Here is an 18,824-nt window from a genome sequence, read left to right on the forward strand (position 1 = left end):
TACCAACAAAGGGATATGACAAATTATTGAGCGGAACTTTTCTTATTGACCAAATTCTTATTTTTCACCATGATTTGCAGATAAATTCGTTAATAATCAGACAATGTAATTTATGGATTTTTCTCATTCTGTCTCATAGTTGAGGTTATAACCTATGATGGAAATTACAGCCTCATCTTTATAAGGGGGAGAACTTGTACAATTGGTGGCTGACTAAATACTTTTTTTTCCCCACTGTAGAATCCGATGCGAGTCACCAAGGATGGGAAGTTCGCCGCGGATCCCTTTTCACGGGAGGGAAGTGATCCATAGAAGAATCTCTATCAATTGTTTAGAACTCCTTGCAGTTTCTTTGCACTCAAACATCATTGTTGCATTCTTTTTTGGATGGACAACATTTCGGCGGTTCAATATATCAACCGTCTTGGAGGAACAAAATCAAAACTTTTTGCAGTTATTGGAAAAGAAATTTGGCATTTCTGCCTAGACAAAGACATTATCCTGAAGGCAGAATATCTCCATGGTCTTTCCAATTCGGTTGCCGATTGGACTTCCTGATTTCTGGTAGATTCCAGCGATTGGATGTTGGATCCAGAATTATTTCCTCTAATGAACAATCTTTAGGGTCCGCTTCATCTAGACCTCTTTGCATCTCACCTGAACCGTCGACTTCCCTGATTTTTAAGTTGGCGTCCCGATCCGGAAGCTTCCGGCATAGATACAGTTCTTCAAACATCGGAAACTCTGTATGGTTTCCCCCCTTTCTCTCTAATACCGAGAGTCTTACTCCACATTCTGTCTTAGAAAGTCCCAATAGTTTTAATAACCCCTTGGTGGCCGTCACAAGTTTGGTTTCACCAAATTTTAGGAATGATAGATTTTCCTTGGATTCTTCCGATTTCTCCATCAATCCTTCTGAATCATTCAGGCAATCCTCATCCGTTAATTCTCTCAGATTCTCTATCTCCAATCACATGGTTGATTTCGGGTCTTCCTCACTTCACTTTTACAGACAGGCACCAAATCTGCTTACAGGTCAGCCTGGAAAATATGGGTCCATTGGTCCTCACAACGAAACTTGGATCCCATATCTTTCCCTATAACTCAGATTTGACATTTTCTTTCGGATTCTTTAGACTCTGGTAAGGCATGTCGTACCATCAATGTTTATTGTTTCCTCTACTCATTCCCTAATTGATTCTGTTCCTATAGGTAAACATTCTTTGGTTTGTAGACTTATGAAAGGCGTTTGTTTCAGAAAACCACCATTACCTAAATATTACTCTACCTGGGATGTTGCCTGAAGAATCAATGTAAGAAAGAACAATGATTCTCTCTCTTTAAAGGGGTATTCCGGGCAAAAATTTTTATCCCCTATCTTAAGGATAGGGGATAAGATGTCTGATTGCGGGGGGGGGGGGGGCTGCTGGGACCCCCCGCAATCTCCGTGCAGCACCTGCATTTTATACGGGGCTGCGTTTCCAGGACTGGGGACATGATGTCACACCCCCTCCATTCATTGTCTATGGGAGGGGGGGGGGGGTGACGGCCATCACGCCCCCTCCCATAGACATGAATGGAGGGGGCGTGGCATTACGTCACGTCTCCCTTCCCTGAAACCCGGAGGTTTCGGAAACTGGAGACGCATTCTATGCCGGTGCTGCAGGGAGATCGCGGGGGGGGGGGGGGGTGTCCCAGCCAGCAGCACCCCCTCCGCGATCAGACATCTTACCCTTTATCCAAAGGATAAGATGTTTTTTACCGGAATACCCCTTTAAAGGGGTACTCTGGTGGAAAACATTTTATTTTTAAATGAACTGGTGCCAGAAAGTTAAACAGATTTGTAAATACGAATTCAAGTAGAATACAGACATGGCCGCACATCTACAATCTTGTATAATGATCTGATTGCTTCTCAGCATAATATCAAAAACTAACAGGTTGTTATTATACATTTTTGATCAAAAAGTACAAGCCCACTCGCCACGTCAAGGCCACCTATTTAGAGTGGGTCCCTAACGTCCCTAGCATAAAATAGCACTGGGCGGCGACCACCACCGCCGCGACACCAGAGCCCACGGGGGGGGGGAACGACCCACTGGCAGAGCAGCCCCATTGTCACCCAAACCAGTCTATGGGCCGCACCCGCCCGCAGACACGGCGCCACGGCAGCAACGGACGCCGCACAGCACCACACCAGTGTGAACAAGGTGTAATGGCTCACTTACCTTGCTCTCTCAGTCAGACTGGGAGGCAGCTAGGAGTTAAATGGCCCTAGTGTGGCTAATTACCACCTATATAGGTTTGGGCTGAGGGGGTGGGGTAAATACTTCTATTAAAAAATCTTTATCCTTCCAGCTGTATTCTACAGTGGAAATTCTTTGCTTTTTGAATTTTTTTCTGGTCTTGTCCACAGTGCTCTCTGCTGACACCTGATGTCCGTGCGGGCATCAGGTGTCAGCAGAAAGCACTGTGGACAAGACCAAAAAGAAATCCAAAAATCAAAGAATTTCCTTTGCACCATACAGCTGCTAATAAGTACTGGAAGGATAAAGATTTTTTTAATCGAAGTAATTTACAAATCTGTTTAAAGGGGTACTCTGGTGAAAACCTTTTTTCTTTTAAATCAACTGGTGGCAGAAAGTTAAACATATTTGTAAATTACTTCTATTAAAAAATCTTAATCCTTCCTGTACTTACCGTATTTATCGGCGTATAACACGCACTTTTTAGGCTAAAATTTTTAGCCTAAAGTCTATGTGCGTGTTATACGCCGATACACCCCCAGGAAAGGCAGGGGGAGAGAGGCCATCGCTGCCCGCTTCTCTCCCCCTGCCTTTCCTGGGGTCTAGAGCCCTGCTGTCGGCCCTTTTCACCCCCTGGTTATCGGTGCCGCTGCCCGTTCTGTCCCCCTGACTATCGGTGCCGGCGCCGATAGCCAGGGAGAGAGAAGCGGCGCCGACAGCCAGGGGGAGAGAAGGGGCAGCGGCACCCATTGCCGGCGCCGCTGCCCCGTTGCCTCCCCCCATCCCCGGTGGCATAATTACCTGAGTCGGGTCCGCGCTGCTCCAGGCCTCCGTCGTGCGTCCCCGGCGTCATTGCTATGCGCTGAACGGCGCGGCGCATGACGTCAGAGCGCCGCGCCGTGCATAGCAACGACGCAGCACTGCAAGGCAGCAGTGCTAACCACTGAGCCACCATGCTGCCCTTAGCATATATCTGCTATGCATGGTTGCTAAAATGGACAGAGATGTCAGCAGAGAGCACTGTGCTCGTGATGTCATCAGTATTCCAAAAAGAAAGGAATTTCCTCTGTAGCATTCAGCAGCTAATAAGTACTAAAAGGATTAAGATTTTTTAATAGAAGTAATTTACAAATATGTTTAACTTTCTGCCACCAGTTGATTTAAAAGAAAAAAGGTTTTCACCAGAGTACCCCTTTAACTTTCTGGCAAAAATTGATAAAAAAAAAAGTTTTCCACCGGAGTACCCCTTTAAAGTTAGTCTCTTATAAATGATCCATGTTATTATGATTGATATCTTGTAAACGAGTTTCTGATATCAGAGCATTAGATGTTTTTCTCCTCAAGTTGTTGCTTTCTCTATTTGTAGACAAACAAAAACTCATTTGCATACTGTTTTTTATCCTTATTTTCCTCTAAATTCTAATTTAGGAGTTAAATGTTTACAGGTGTAAGAACGGGAGACTTTCTCTCTGAGGAATCTTCCGAATTATTAATATCTTTCTGCAAGCCTCACCTTCCCGTTTCTTCTCCCACTTTGGTGAGATGAATTAAAGGGGTTCTCCGGCCCCAAGACATCTTATCCCCTATCCAAAGGACAGGGGATAAGATGTCTGATTGCGGGGGTCCCGCCGCTGGGGACCCCGCAATCTAGCATGCAGCACCTACCTGTAAGCAATGCAGGAAGCGCTGGAGGCTCTTAGTGTTAATCATCCTGACCATGGGGACGAAGTATCGTGATGTCACAACTCCGCCCCCGTGTGACATCACGCACCGCCACCTTAATTCAAGTCTATGGGAGGGGCCGTGACGGCCCGCCCCGCCCTCTCAATGCAAGTCTATGGGATGGGCCATGATGCCCCGCCCCCTCAATGCAAGTCTATGGGAGGGGGCGTGATGGCCCGCCCCCTCAATGCAAGTCTATGGGAGGGGGCGTGACGGTCCGCCCCCTCAATGCAAGTCTATGGGAGGGGACGAGACGGCCGTCACGCCCCCTCCCATAGACTTGCATTGAGGGGGCGGGGTGTGACGCCACACGGGGATGGACCCCCGCAATCAGACATCTTATCCTCTATGCTTTGGATGGGGATAAGATGTCTTGGGGCCGGAGTACCCCTTTAAACAGGTAATGCCTTTAGCAGGCATAGCTACTACTCTATTTGGCGCTATGTCTACCAGAGTTCTTCACGCTGGCGGTTCGTTATCAGATATTCTTAAAACCGCAAATTAGTCTTCCGAGTCCACTTCTATAAAATGTTATTTTAAACCTCATGTTTCCATGACAATTCTTTCATTATTTGATTATATAGAAATTGTTTTATTTCGTTGTTATGAATATTATTATTAGCTTTAGCATAATACGAGCCTCCTGTCTGCAATAAAATTCCTTAGTCAGGAGGCGACGATTACCCCTCCCACTCGTCCCATCACTTTCACCAAATATGTTGTTCTCTAATCTCAGCTTAATGTGACTATTCTTATATTCTTCATGGTCAACTCTGTGGTGGTCCAGTACGGGATGGTGTTGCCCCGTACCTTTCCTGTCCTGTCAGGCAGTGCCCCTCAGTGTCCCCGGGGCCCCCTGCAGTTGTTTCTCCATTTGCATATATGTTGTATACTAAAAGATGTGTTACGCCTTTAATAAAATGTACCATGTGATTGTTACCCAGGAGGTATCAGTGACCAGGTGACCCCCAGAGTGACCTATGGACCCCTTGCTAGTCTCCCCATATAATGACCTATGGACCCCCTGCTAGTCTCCCCATATAATGACCTATGGACCCCCTGCTAGTCTCCCCATATAATGATCTATGGACCCCCTGCTAGTCTCCCCATATAATGACCTATGGACCCCTGCTAGTCTCCCCATATAACGACCTATGGACTCCCTGCTAGTCTCCCCATATAACGACCTATGGACCCCCTGCTAGTCTCCCCATATAACGATCTATGGACCCCCTGCTAGTCTCCCCATATAATGACCTATGGACCCCTGCTAGTCTCCCCATATAATGACCTATGGACCCCCTGCTAGTCTCCCCATATAATGACCTATGGACCCCCTGCTAGTCTCCCCCATATAATGACCTATGAACCCCCTGCTAGTCTCCCCATATAATGACCTATGGACCCCCTGCTAGTCTCCCCATATAATGACCTATGGACTCCCTGCTAGTCTCCCCATATAATGAACTATGGGCTCCCTGCTAGTCTCCCCCATATAATGACCTATGGACCCCCTGCTAGTCTCCCCATATAATGACCTATGGACCCCCTGCTAGTCTCCCCATATAATGACCTATGGACCCCCTGCTAGTCTCCCCATATAATGACCTATGGACCCCCTGCTAGTCTCCCCATATAATGACCTATGGATCCCCTGCTAGTCTCCCCATATAATGACCTATGGACTCCCTGCTAGTCTCCCCATATAATGAACTATGGGCTCCCTGCTAGTCTCCCCCATATAATGACCTATGGACCCCCTGCTAGTCTCCCCATATAATGACCTATGGACCCCCTGCTAGTCTCCCCATATAATGACCTATGGACCACCTGCTAGTCTCCCCATATAATGACCTATGGATCCCCTGCTAGTCTCCCCATATAATGACCTATGGACCACCTGCTAGTCTCCCCATATAATGACCTATGGACCCCCTGCTAGTCTCCCCATATAATGACCTATGGGCTCCCTGCTAGTCTCCCCATATAATGACCTATGGACTCCCTGCTAGTCTCCCCATATAATGACCTATGGACCCCCTGCTAGTCTCCCCATATAATGACCTATGGACCACCTGCTAGTCTCCCCATATAATGACCTATGGACTCCCTGCTAGTCTCCCCATATGATGACCTATGGACCCCCTGCTAGTCTCCCCATATAATGACCTATGGACCCCCTGCTAGTCTCCCCATATAATGACCTATGGGCTCCCTGCTAGTCTCCCCATATAATGACCTATGGACCCCCTGCTAGTCTCCACATGTAATGACCTATGGACCCCCTGCTAGTCTCCCCATATAATGACCTATGGACCCCCTGCTAGTCTCCCCATATAATGACCTATGGACCCCCTGCTAGTCTCCCCATATAATGACCTATGGACTCCCTGCTAGTCTCCCCATATAATGACCTATGGACCCCCTGCTAGTCTTCACATGTAATGACCTATGGACCCCCTGCTAGTCTCCCCATATAATGACCTATGGACCCCCTGCTAGTCTCCCCCATATAATGACCTATGGACCCCCTGCTAGTCTCCCCATATAATGACCTATGGACCCCCTGCTAGTCTCCACATGTAATAACCTATGGACACCCTGCTAGTCTCCCACATATAATAACCTATGGACCCCCTGCTAGTCTCCCCATATAATGACCTATGGACCACCTGCTAGTCTCCCCATATAATGACCTATGGACTCCTTGCTAGTCTCCCCATATAATGACCTATGGACTCCCTGCTAGTCTCCCCCATATAATGACCTATGGACCCCCTGCTAGTCTCCCCATATAATGACCTATGGACCCCCTGCTAGTCTCCCCATATAATGACCTATGGACCACCTGCTAGTCTCCCCATATAATGACCTATGGGCTCCCTGCTAGTCTCCCCATATAATGACCTATGGACCCCCTGCTAGTCTCCCCATATAATGACCTATGGACCCCCTGCTAGTCTCCCCATATAATGACCTATGGACCACCTGCTAGTCTCCCCATATAGTGACCTATGGACCCCCTGCTAGTCTCCCCATATAATGACCTATGGACCCCCTGCTAGTCTCCCCATATAATGACCTATGGACTCCCTGCTAGTCTCCCCATATAATGACCTATGGACCCCCTGCTAGTCTCCCCATATAATGACCTATGGACCACCTGCTATTCTCCCCGTATAGTGACCTATGGACCCCCTGCTAGTCTCCCCATATAATGACCTATGGGCTACCTACTAGTCTCCCCATATAATGACCTATGGACCCCCTGCTAGTCTCCCCATATAATGACCTATGGACCCCCTGCTATTCTCCCTCATATAATGACCTATGGACTCCCTGCTAGTCTCCCCATATAATGACCTATGGGCTCCCTGCTAGTCCTGGGGGGAGATTCTCTCTCTTCTGCTGAGGTCCAGTGCAGTCTTGTCTAGTGTGTGTGTCCAGAGTGTTGGAGACCTCAAAGTCCAGTCCTACAGCCACAAGTCAGTCAATTCATCTGTCTACTCAGCGTGGCCTGCACTAAATTCTCCTGTCTAACTACAAGTCCCAGCAAGCCCTTAAGGTCTCTGCGTCACTGGTCACCCCCTTAGGCCCTGCCTGAACTGTAAAGACTTTACCAACTGTCTACCCTCAGTAAAGCTACCGTTGTCCGTAGCTCTGTGTCAGTGTCTTCATTGCCCCATTGTTACCTAAGGTAACACCTCCTGGCATTATTACATATCTGGGGTAACACCTCCTGGCATTATTACATATCTGGGGTAACACCTCCTGGCATTATTACATACCTGGGGTAACACCTCCTGGAATTTCCTCCTTCACTTCCCTCATACACGGGTGATAGCCCCTCATCCTCTCTTCTTCATCCTCCACTTTATTATTAGTCAGATCTCCCCCCTGATGTGACATATAGAACAATTCACTACAGCAGACAGGAGAAGCAACAGAGACCCCCAAAATCTATGACTGCAGGACCCCCCTATAGAGATATAGGATCAGCCTCATCTACCTGATGCTTCTCTGGGACATTTCCCTCTGGACAGTCCTGGGAATACAGAGGGCGGGGACACCTCTCGGGTGGATTTCTATCCATGACTCCATCTGTAGGGAACACACAGGGAATGAATACATCACCTCCTCTATATCCATCTGTAGAGAACACACAGGGAATGATTAGTTTATTTCCATGTGATGATCAGATGATGGATCTAGGAGACCCTCAAAACAGGTGTCCTTATTATCAACCAATGAAAGTCTCCCCCTCCTTACGCTGCTGATTGGCCCTGAAATCCGTTTCCTCTTCTTCATCATCTATAACCTCAACCTTAATATCCATCAGATCTTCACCCTAAACAGACAAGAAAAATACAAAGGCAAATTAACTCGGCTTCAAATACCTTATGGTCTTATTTTAGGGAGACTTTAGCCTCATCTACCTGATGCTTCTCTGGGACATTTCCCTCCGGACAGTCCTGGGAATACAGAGGGCGGGGACACCTCTCGGGTGGATTTCTTATGGCATCTGTAGAGAACACACAGTGATGAAATCCATTGTATGTGATGAGATGATGGGTGTAGTATGTAGGTGACCCTCAGCACAGGACCCCTGGTGGTCCTATGGCAGCACATGAAGGGGCCCCTCTCTTTGGCCCCATATAGAAGGGTGTAACCAAGGAGTAAATGTAAAATAAACCACAGAATTATCCAAATAGACAACCCCTGGTGACCGGGTATAAATAGCCAAAGAAACCACAGAAGACGTATTTCCTTCTCTTCTCGGACATGAAGGTTGTGGGGTCAGATCTCTATACTCTGGAGGTCTCCTGGTCTCTACAGGCAGGAAGGGGTTAAGCCTTACGTCCCCCCATATGTCTTCTTGGTAAGTTCTCCACCTCCAGTTCTCCTGGTTTGGTTGGTCGGGATCCATTATATATATTTTATGCTGGGACAGAGGTCACTGGTGAGATGGAATAAGGAGGTCATCAGAACGGGCTCCTCTATGGGGGTCTTCTATCTGGTGGGCTGTCAGGACACATTCTACCACATGGAGGCTCCTCATGGGCAGAGATGCTATTGGATACTCTATGGGGGTCTTCTATCTGGTGGGCTGCCAGGACACATTCTACCACATGGAGGCTCCTCATAGGCAGAGAGATGCTATTGGATACTCTATGGGGGTCTTCTATCTGGTGGGCTGTCAGGACACATTCTACCACATGGAGGCTCCTCATGGGCAGAGAGATGCTATTGGATACTCTATGGGGGTCTTCTATCTGGTGGGCTGTCAGGACACATTCTACCACATGGAGGCTCCTCATGGGCAGAGATGCTATTGGATACTCTATGGCGGTCTTCTATCTGGTGGGCTGTCAGGACATATTCTACCACATGGAGGCTCCTCATGGGCAGAGATGCTATTGGATACTCTATGGCGGTCTTCTATCTGGTGGGCTGTCAGGACATATTCTACCACATGGAGGCTCCTCATGGGCAGAGAGATGCTATTGGATACTCTATGGGGGTCTTCTATCTGGTGGGCTGTCAGGACACATTCTACCACATGGAGGTTCCTCATGGGCAGAGAGATGCTATTGGATACTCTATGGCGGTCTTCTATCTGGTGGGCTGTCAGGACATATTCTACCACATGGAGGCTCCTCATGGGCAGAGAGATGCTATTGGATACTCTATGGCGGTCTTCTATCTGGTGGGCTGTCAGGACACATTCTACCACATGGAGGCTCCTCATGGGCAGAGAGATGCTATTGGATACTCTATGGGGGTCTTCTATCTGGTGGGCTGTCAGGACACATTCTACCACATGGAGGCTCCTCATGGGCAGAGAGATGCTATTGGATACTCTATGGGGGTCTTCTATCTGGTGGGCTGTCAGGACACATTCCACCACATGGAGGCTCCTCATGGGCAGAGAGATGCTATTGGATACTCTATGGGGGTCTTCTATCTGGTGGGCTATCAGGACATATTCTACCACATGGAGGCTCCTCATGGGCAGAGAGATGCTATTGGATACTCTATAGGGGTCTTCTATCTGGTGGGCTGTCAGGACACATTCTACCACATGGAGGCTCCTCATAGGCAGAGAGATGCTATTGGATACTCTATGAGGGTCTTCTATCTGGTGGGCTGTCAGGACACATTCTACCACATGGAGGCTCCTCATGGGCAGAGAGATGCTATTGGATACTCTATGGGGGTCTTCTATCTGGTGGGCTGTCAGGACATATTCTACCACATGGAGACTCCTCATGGGCAGAGAGATGCTATTGGATACTCTATGGGGGTCTTCTATCTGGTGGGCTGTCAGGACACATTCCACCACATGGAGGCTCCTCATGGGCAGAGAGATGCTATTGGATACTCTATAGGGGTCTTCTATCTGGTGGGCTGTCAGGACACATTCTACCACATGGAGGCTCCTCATGGGCAGAGAGATGGTATTGGATACTCTATGGGGGTCTTCTATCTGGTGGGCTGTCAGGACATATTCTACCACATGGAGGCTCCTCATGGGCAGAGAGATGCTATTGGATACTCTATGGGGGTCTTCTATGTGGTGGGCTGTCAGGACACATTCTACCACATGGAGGCTCCTCATGGGCAGAGAGATGGTATTGGATACTCTATGGGGGTCTTCTATCTGGTGGGCTGTCAGGACACATTCTACCACATGGAGGTTCCTCATGGGCAGAGAGATGGTATTGGATACTCTATGGGGGTCTTCTATCTGGTGGGCTGTCAGGACATATTCTACCACATGGAGGCTCCTCATGGGCAGAGAGATGCTATTGGATACTCTGGAGCAGATGTGTTAGACTTCCACGTGGTCATCATCCACCTTTATCAGACACTACAGAGGAGACATTTTGGCCTTTGGCATTAGAGTTCTCCAAGGAGCTTTCATTGCTTTGAATGTCCCATTCATGAGCTGCCGGAGGACGACCAGGAAGGAGAGTTTACTGAAATTGTCATTTCCTGGAGTCCGTAGGCGGCACAATATTATCCCACCCAATAAACTTCTATTGCTGCATACATTCCGTCTCCTGGTGGTTTCTTGGTTATTTATAACAGATCACCAGGTGTTGGGAATTATTGTGTTTTATCTGTTTACTCCTAGTTTACACCTTCTGTCCGGGGCCAATGAGAATCCTTTAACCCATTAGTGTGCTGACTACAGACCACAGGAATCGAAAAGGTCAGGAAATTAATGGTCTATTCACAGGTACAGTATTCTGCACGGATTTCAATGTAAACTGATTGACTGAACACAGCTTGAAATCCTGCGCAGAATACTGTACGTGTGAATAGACCCTAAATGTTGCACTTTTATTTCAACCATAGAAAGTCTCCTCCTCCTTACACTGATGATCGGTCATGACACCCGTCTCCTCCTCCCCCTCCTTACACTGCTGATCGGCCATGACACCCGTCTCCTTCTCTTCTTCATCTATAACCTCAACCTTAATATCCATCTAAATACAGAAGAAAAGTGGGAAATTAACTTGGGTTCAATCACTTTATGGTCAAGTTTTAAGGAGATTTTAGCCTCATCTACCTGATGGTTCTCTGGGACATTTCCCTCTGGACAGTCCTGGGAATACAGAGGGCGGGGACACCTCTCGGGTGAATTTCTGTGAATGAATCCATCTGTAGGGAACACACAGAGAATGAATACATCAGTGCTGGATAGATTTCTATGTTACAAGGTAGTGAGAGTGATATCTATATATATATATGTCTCTTCTTACCTTGTGATGTGAGGGGCCGGTGATCCTCCATCATGACTATGTCCTGGTACAGATCCTTGTGTCCTTCTACATACTCCCACTCCTCCATGGAGAAATAGACCGCCACATCCTGACACCTTATAGGAACCTGACACACAATGATACCGTCATCACCAGACCCCTCCATTACTGTATAATATCCCAGCAGTGTCACTTCTCTAATCATCACCAGACCCCTCCATTACTGTATAATGTCCCAGCAGTGTCACCTCTCATCACCAGACCCCTCCATTACTGTATAATGTCCCAGCAGTGTCACCTCTCCAGTCATCACCAGACCCCTCCATTACTGTATAATGTCCCAGCAGTGTCACCTCTCTAATCATCACCAGACCCCTCCATTACCGTATAATGTCCCAGCAGTGTCACCTCTCCAGTCATCACCAGACCCCTGCATAACTGTATAATGTCCCAGCAGTGTCACCTCTCTAATCATCACCAGACCCCTCCATTACTGTATAATGTCCCAGCAGTGTCACCTCTCCAGTCATCACCAGACCCCTCCATTACTGTATAATGTCCCAGCAGTGTCACCGCTCTAATCATCACCAGACCCCTCCATTACTGTATAATGTCCAGCAGTGTCACCTCTCCAGTCATCACCAGACCCCTCCATTATTGTATAATGTCCAGCAGTGTCACCTCTCTAATCATCACCAGACCCCTCCATTACTGTATAATGTCCCAGCAGTGTCACCTCTCTAATCATCACCAGACCCCCTCCATTACTATATAATGTCCCAGCAGTGTCACCTCTCTAATCATCACCAGATCCCTCCATTACTGTATAATGTCCCATTAGTGTCACCTCTCCAGTCATCACCAGACCCCTCCATTACTGTATAATGTCCCAGCAGTGTCACCTCTCATCCCCATACCCCTCCATTACTGTATAATGTCCCAGCAGTGTCACCTCTCCAGTCATCACCAGACCCCTCCATTACTGTATAATGTCCCAGCAGTGTCACCTCTCTAATCATCACCAGACCCCTCCATTACTGTATAATGTCCAGCAGTGTCACCTCTCCAGTCATCACCAGACCCCTCCATTACTGTATAATGTCCAGCAGTGTCACCTCTCTAATCATCACCAGACCCCTCCATTACTGTATAATGTCCCAGCAGTGTCACCTCTCTAATCATCACCAGACCCCTCCATTACTATATAATGTCCCACCAGTGTCACCTCTTTAATCATCACCAGACCCCTCCACTAATATATAATGTCCAGCAGTGTCACCTCTCTAATCATCACCAGACACCTCCATTACTGTATAATGTCCCAGCAGTGTCACCTCTCCAGTCATCACCAGACCCTCCATTACTGTATAATGTCCCAGCAGTGTCACCTCTCTAATCATCACCAGACCCCTCCATTACTGTATAATGTCCCAGCAGTGTCACCTCTCCAGTCATCACCAGACCCCTCCATTACTGTATAATGTCCCAGCAGTGTCACCCCTCTAATCATCACCAGACCCCTACATTACTATATGATGTCCAGCAGTGTCACCTCTCCAGTCATCACCAGACCCCTCCATTACTGTATAATGTCCCAGCAGTGTCACCTCTCCAGTCATCACCAGACCCCTCCATTACTGTATAATGTCCAGCAGTGTCACCTCTCCAGTCATCACCAGACCCCTCCATTACTGTATAATGTCCCAGCAGGGTCACCTCTCTAATCATCACCAGACCCCTACATTACTGTATAATGTCCCAGCAGTGTCACCTCTCTAATCACCACCAGACCCCTCCATTACTGTATAATGTCCCAGCAGTGTCACCTCTCCAGTCATCACCAGACCCCTCCATTACTGTATAATATCCCAGCAGTGTCACCTCTCTAATCATCACCAGACCCCTCCATTACTGTATAATGTCCAGCAGTGTCACCTCTCATCACCAGACCCCTCCATTACTGTATAATGTCCAGCAGGGTCACCTCTCCAGTCATCACCAGACCCCCCCATTACTGTATAATGTCCAGCAGTGTCACCTCTCCAGTCATCACCAGACCCCTCCATTACTGTATAATGTCCAGCAGGGTCACCTCTCTAGTAAGCAGCTCAGTGATCCTGTGGATGAGTTCTAGGATCTTCTCCTCATGTAGCAGTGAGTGAGGTGGAGGCTCCGTGATGGGGCCCCGGGCCCTGCTCTGTCCTCCTGACTCATGGAGATGGCTGCTGGGGGCCACACACTCCCCCGATGTCTTCTTCACTATGGTATAATCCTGTGTATGGAGAGAGACACTAAATCCCTGGAGCAACAACCAGAAACCTCCTCCAATAACTTGTAATATAACAAGACTCAGGAAAGACATCCCGGCCCCTCGGGACTATTACACTTCTCCATAATCTCACTGCTCTTACAGGAAAGAATCCCTTCTATGTTGGGGTAGAAACCTTCTCTCCTCTAGATGTAGTAGATGCCTCCATGTTATAGTGTCATATAGATGTCATCTAATGGAAATGTCCTCCAGACCACACTCCTCCATCTGATCCTCCTGCTCCTCCTCCATCTGATCCTCCTGCTCCTCTCCTCCTCCATCTGATCCTCCTGCTCCTCTCCTCCTCCATCTGATCCTCCTGCTCCTCTCCTCCTCCATCTGATCCTCCTGCTCCTCTCCTCCTCCATATGATCCTCCTGCTCCTCTCCATCTGCTCCTCCTGCTCCTCTCCTCCTCCATCTGATCCTCCTGCTCCACTCCTCCTCCATCTGATCCTCCTGCTCCTCTCCTCCTCCATCTGATCCTCCAGACCACACTCCTCCATCTGATCCTCCTGCTCCTCTCCTCCTCCATCTGATCCTCCAGACCACACTCCTCCATCTGATCCTCCTGCTCCTCTCCTCCTCCATCTGATCCTCCTGCTCCTCTCCTCCTCCTCCATCTGATCCTCCTGCTCCTCTCCTCCTCCATCTGATCCTCCTGCTCCTCTCCTCCTCCATCTGATCCTCCTGCTCCTCTCCTCCTCCATCTGATCCTCCTGCTCCTCTCCTCCTCCATCTGATCCTCCTGCTCCTCTCCTTCTCCATCTGATCCTCCTGCTCCTCCTCCATCTGATCCTCCTGCTCCTCTCCTCCTCCATCTGATCCTCCTGCTCCTCTCCTCCTCCATCTGATCCTCCTGCTCCTCTCCTCCTCCATCTGATCCTCCTGCTCCTCCTCCATCTGATCCTCCTGCTCCTCTCCTCCTCCATCTGATCCTCCTGCTCCTCTCCTCCTCCATCTGATCCTCCTGCTCCTCTCCTCCTCCATCTGATCCTCCTGCTCCTCTCCATTTTATCCTCCTGCTCCTCTCCTCCTCCATCTGATCCTCCTGCTCCTCTCCTCCTCCATCTGATCGTCCTGCTCCTCTCCTCCTCCATCTGATCCTCCTGCTCCTCTCCATTTTATCCTCCTGCTCCTCTCCTCCTCCATCTGATCCTCCTGCTCCTCTCCTCCTCCATCTGATCCTCCTGCTCCTCTCCTCCTCCATCTGATCCTCCTGCTCCTCTCCTCCTCCATCTGATCCTCCTGCTCCTCTCCTCCTCCATCTGATCCTCCTGCTCCTCTCCTCCTTCATCTGATCCTCCTGCTCTTCTCCTCCTCCATCTGATCCTCCTGCTCCTCTCCTCCTCCATCTGATCCTCCTGCTCCTCTCCTCCACCATCTGATCCTCCTGCTCCTCTCCATCTGATCCTCCTGCTCCTCCTCCATCTGATCCTCCTGCTCCTCTCCTCCTCCATCTGATCCTCCTGCTCCTCTCCTCCTCCATCTGATCCTCCTGCTCCTCTCCTCCTCCATCTGATCCTCCTGCTCCTCTCCATCTGATCCTCCTGCTCCTCTCCATCTGATCCTCCTGCTCCTCTCCATCTGATCCTCCTGCTCCTCTCCATCTGATCCTCCTGCTCCTCTCCTCCTCCATCTGATCCTCCTGCTCCTCTCCTCCTCCATCTGATCCTCCTGCTCCTCTCCATCTGATCCTCCTGCTCCTCTCCATCTGATCCTCCTGCTCCTCCTCCAGCTGATCCTCCTTCTCCTCCTCCAGCTGATCCTCCTGCTCCTCTCCTCCTCCATCTGATCCTCCTGCTCCTCTCCATCTGATCCTCCTGTTCCTCTCCTCCTCCATCTGATCCTCCTGCTCCTCTCCATCTGATCCTTCTGCGCCTCTCTAGTTGATCCTCCTGCTCCGCTCCTCCTCCATCTGATCCTCCTGCTCCTCTCCGTCTGATCCTCCTGCTCCTCTCCGTCTGATCCTCCTACTCCTCTCCATTTGATCCTCCTGCTCCTCTCCTCCTCCATCTGATGCTCCTGCTCCTCTCCTTCTCCATCTGATGCTCCTGCTCCTCTCCATCTGATCCTCCTACTCCTCTCCATTTGATCCTCCTGCTCCTCTCCTCCTCCATCTGATCCTCCTGCTCCTCTCCTCCTCCATCTGATCCTCCTGCTCCTCTCCATCTGATCCTCCTGCTCCTCTCCATCTGATCCTCCTGCTCCTCTCCGTCTGATCCTTTACTCCTCTCCATTTGATCCTCCTGCTCCTCTCCTCCTCCATCTGATGCTCCTGCTCCTCTCCTTCTCCATCTGATGCTCCTGCTCCTCTCCATCTGATCCTCCTACTCCTCTCCATTTGATCCTCCTGCTCCTCTCCTCCTCCATCTGATCCTCCTGCTCCTCTCCTCCTCCATCTCATCCTCCTGCGCCTCTCCATCCGATCCTCCTGCTCCTCCTCCATCTGATCCTCCTGCTCCTCTCCATCTGATCCTCCTGCTCCTCTCCATCTGATCCTCCTGCTCCTCTCCTCCTCCTCCATCTGATCCTCCTGCTCCTCTCCTCCTCCTCCATCTGATCCTCCTGCTCCTCTCCATCTGATCCTCTCCATCTGATCCTCCTGCTCCTCTCCATCTGATCCTCCTGCTCCTCTCCTCCTCCATCTGATCCTCCTCTCCTCCTCCATCTGATCCTCCTGCTCCTCTCCATCTGATCCTCTCCTCCTCTGTCTGATCCTCCTGCTCCTCTCCTCCTCCATCTGATCCTCCTGCTCCTCTCCTCCTCCGTCTGATCCTCCTGCTCCTTTCCATCTGATCCTCCTGCTCCTCTCCATCTGATCCTCCTGCTCCTCTCCATCTGATCCTTCTGCTCCTCCTCCATCTGATCCTCCTGCTTCTCTCCATCTGATCCTCCTGCTCCTCTCCTCCTCCGTCTGATTCTCCTGCTCCTCTCCATCTGATCCTCCTGCTCCTCTCCATCTGATCCTCCTGCTCCTCTCCATCTGATCCTCCCGCTCCTCCTCCATCTGATCCTCCTGCTCCTCTCCATCTGATCCTCCTCCTCCTCCTCTCCATCTGATCCTCCTCTCCTCTCCATCTGATCCTCTTGCTCCTCTCCATCTGATCCTCCTGCTCCTCTCCATCTGATCCTCCTCCTGCTCCTCTCCTCCTCCATCTGATCCTCCTGCTCCTCTCCATCTGATCCTCCTCCTCCTCTCCATCTGATCCTCCTGCTCCTCTCCATCTGATCCTCCTCCTCCTGCTCCTCTCCTCCTCCATCTGATCCTCCTGCTCCTCTCCTCCTCCATCTGATCCTCCTGCTCCTCTCCTCCTCCTCCATCTGATCCTCCTGCTCCTCTCCTCCTCCATCTGATCCTCCTGCTCCTCTCCTCCTCCATCTGATCCTCCTGCTCCTCTTCTCCTCCATCTGATCCTCCTGCTCCTCTCCTCCTCCATCTGATCCTCCTGCTCCTCTCCTCCTCCTCCATCTGATCCTCCTGCTCCTCTCCATCTGCTCCTCCTCCTCCTGCTCCTCCTCCATCTGATCCTCCTGATCCTCTCCTCCTCGGTATAACCTGCCTACTTCCCATTCTCATTGCTCCTATAACATTCCTATTGGCCCATTGGTTCCCATGATCCCTGACTGATCATATTGGGACTGATCTTCCCGTTTTCTGGTTCTTTCCTTCACCTGGAAGGTCTGGGAGCTGTTATACAGGACACTGGATTCTTCCTATTATGGATTCCCCTTCCCTACAATAAAGATGATAGAAATGTAGATGGGTCACCTCACCTCTCCGGTCAGCAGGTGGAGGATCTCCAAGGTGAAGTGTAATATTCTCTTAGTCATCTCATTCCTGTCCTTCTCCATCCTTGGGGTCATTCAGGGGAAGAGGAGACAACTGGGGTGTATTAGTAATGGCGGATAACACTGGTTATATCCCATAGAGGACAATACAACCGCCAACACCGCTACAGCCGCAGTCACCGACATACATGTGTAATACAGTCATATGGGGCGGAGCTAACACTGCACCAACACAATGTAACGCAGCTCAGCAGTGACTGTCACATATATATATCTCTATCTCCTCTGTATACAAGGTCCAGAGAATAAGGAATCTCCAACACACACAGGACCTGCAGGCATCAGGAAGAGCACAGGACTTGTGTGATGTCACCATCATGTGACCTGTGGGAGGAGAGGAAGGACCTGTGTGATGTCACAATCATGTGACCTGTGTGAGGAGAGAAGGAAGGACCTGTGTGATGTCACCATCATGTGACCTGTGTGAGGAGAGGAAGGACCTGTGTGATGTCACCATCATGTGACCTGTGTGAGGAGAGGAGGAAGGACCTGTGTGATGTCACCATCATGTGACCTGTGGGAGGAGAGGAGGAAGGACCTGTGTGATGTCACCATCATGTGACCTGTGTGAGGAGAAGAGGATGAAGGACCTGTGTGATGTCACCATCATGTGACCTGTATGAGAAGAGGATGAAGGACCTGTGTGATGTCACCATCATGTGACCTGTGTGAGGAGAGGAGGAAGGACCTGTGTGATGTCACCATCATGTGACCTGTGTGAGGAGAGGAGGAAGGACCTGTGTGATGTCACAATCATGTGACCTGTGTGAGGAGAGAAGGAAGGACCTGTGTGATGTCACAATCATGTGACCTGTGTGAGGAGAGGAGGAAGGACCTGTGTGATGTCACCATCATGTGACCTGTGTGAGGAGAGGAGGAAGGACCTGTGTGATGTCACCATCATGTGACCTGTGTGAGGAGAAGAGGA

At 49.6% G+C, this 18,824-nt stretch overlaps 1 pseudogene; it reads right to left on the reverse strand.

Moving 5' to 3' along the window:
- Positions 1-18,824, reverse strand: part of LOC130322522 (uncharacterized) — a 109,187-nt pseudogene that overhangs the window by 7,690 nt on the left and 82,673 nt on the right.

This window comes from Hyla sarda, unplaced genomic scaffold (genome assembly GCF_029499605.1).
Source record: "Hyla sarda isolate aHylSar1 unplaced genomic scaffold, aHylSar1.hap1 scaffold_235, whole genome shotgun sequence".
NCBI lineage: Eukaryota > Metazoa > Chordata > Amphibia > Anura > Hylidae > Hyla > Hyla sarda.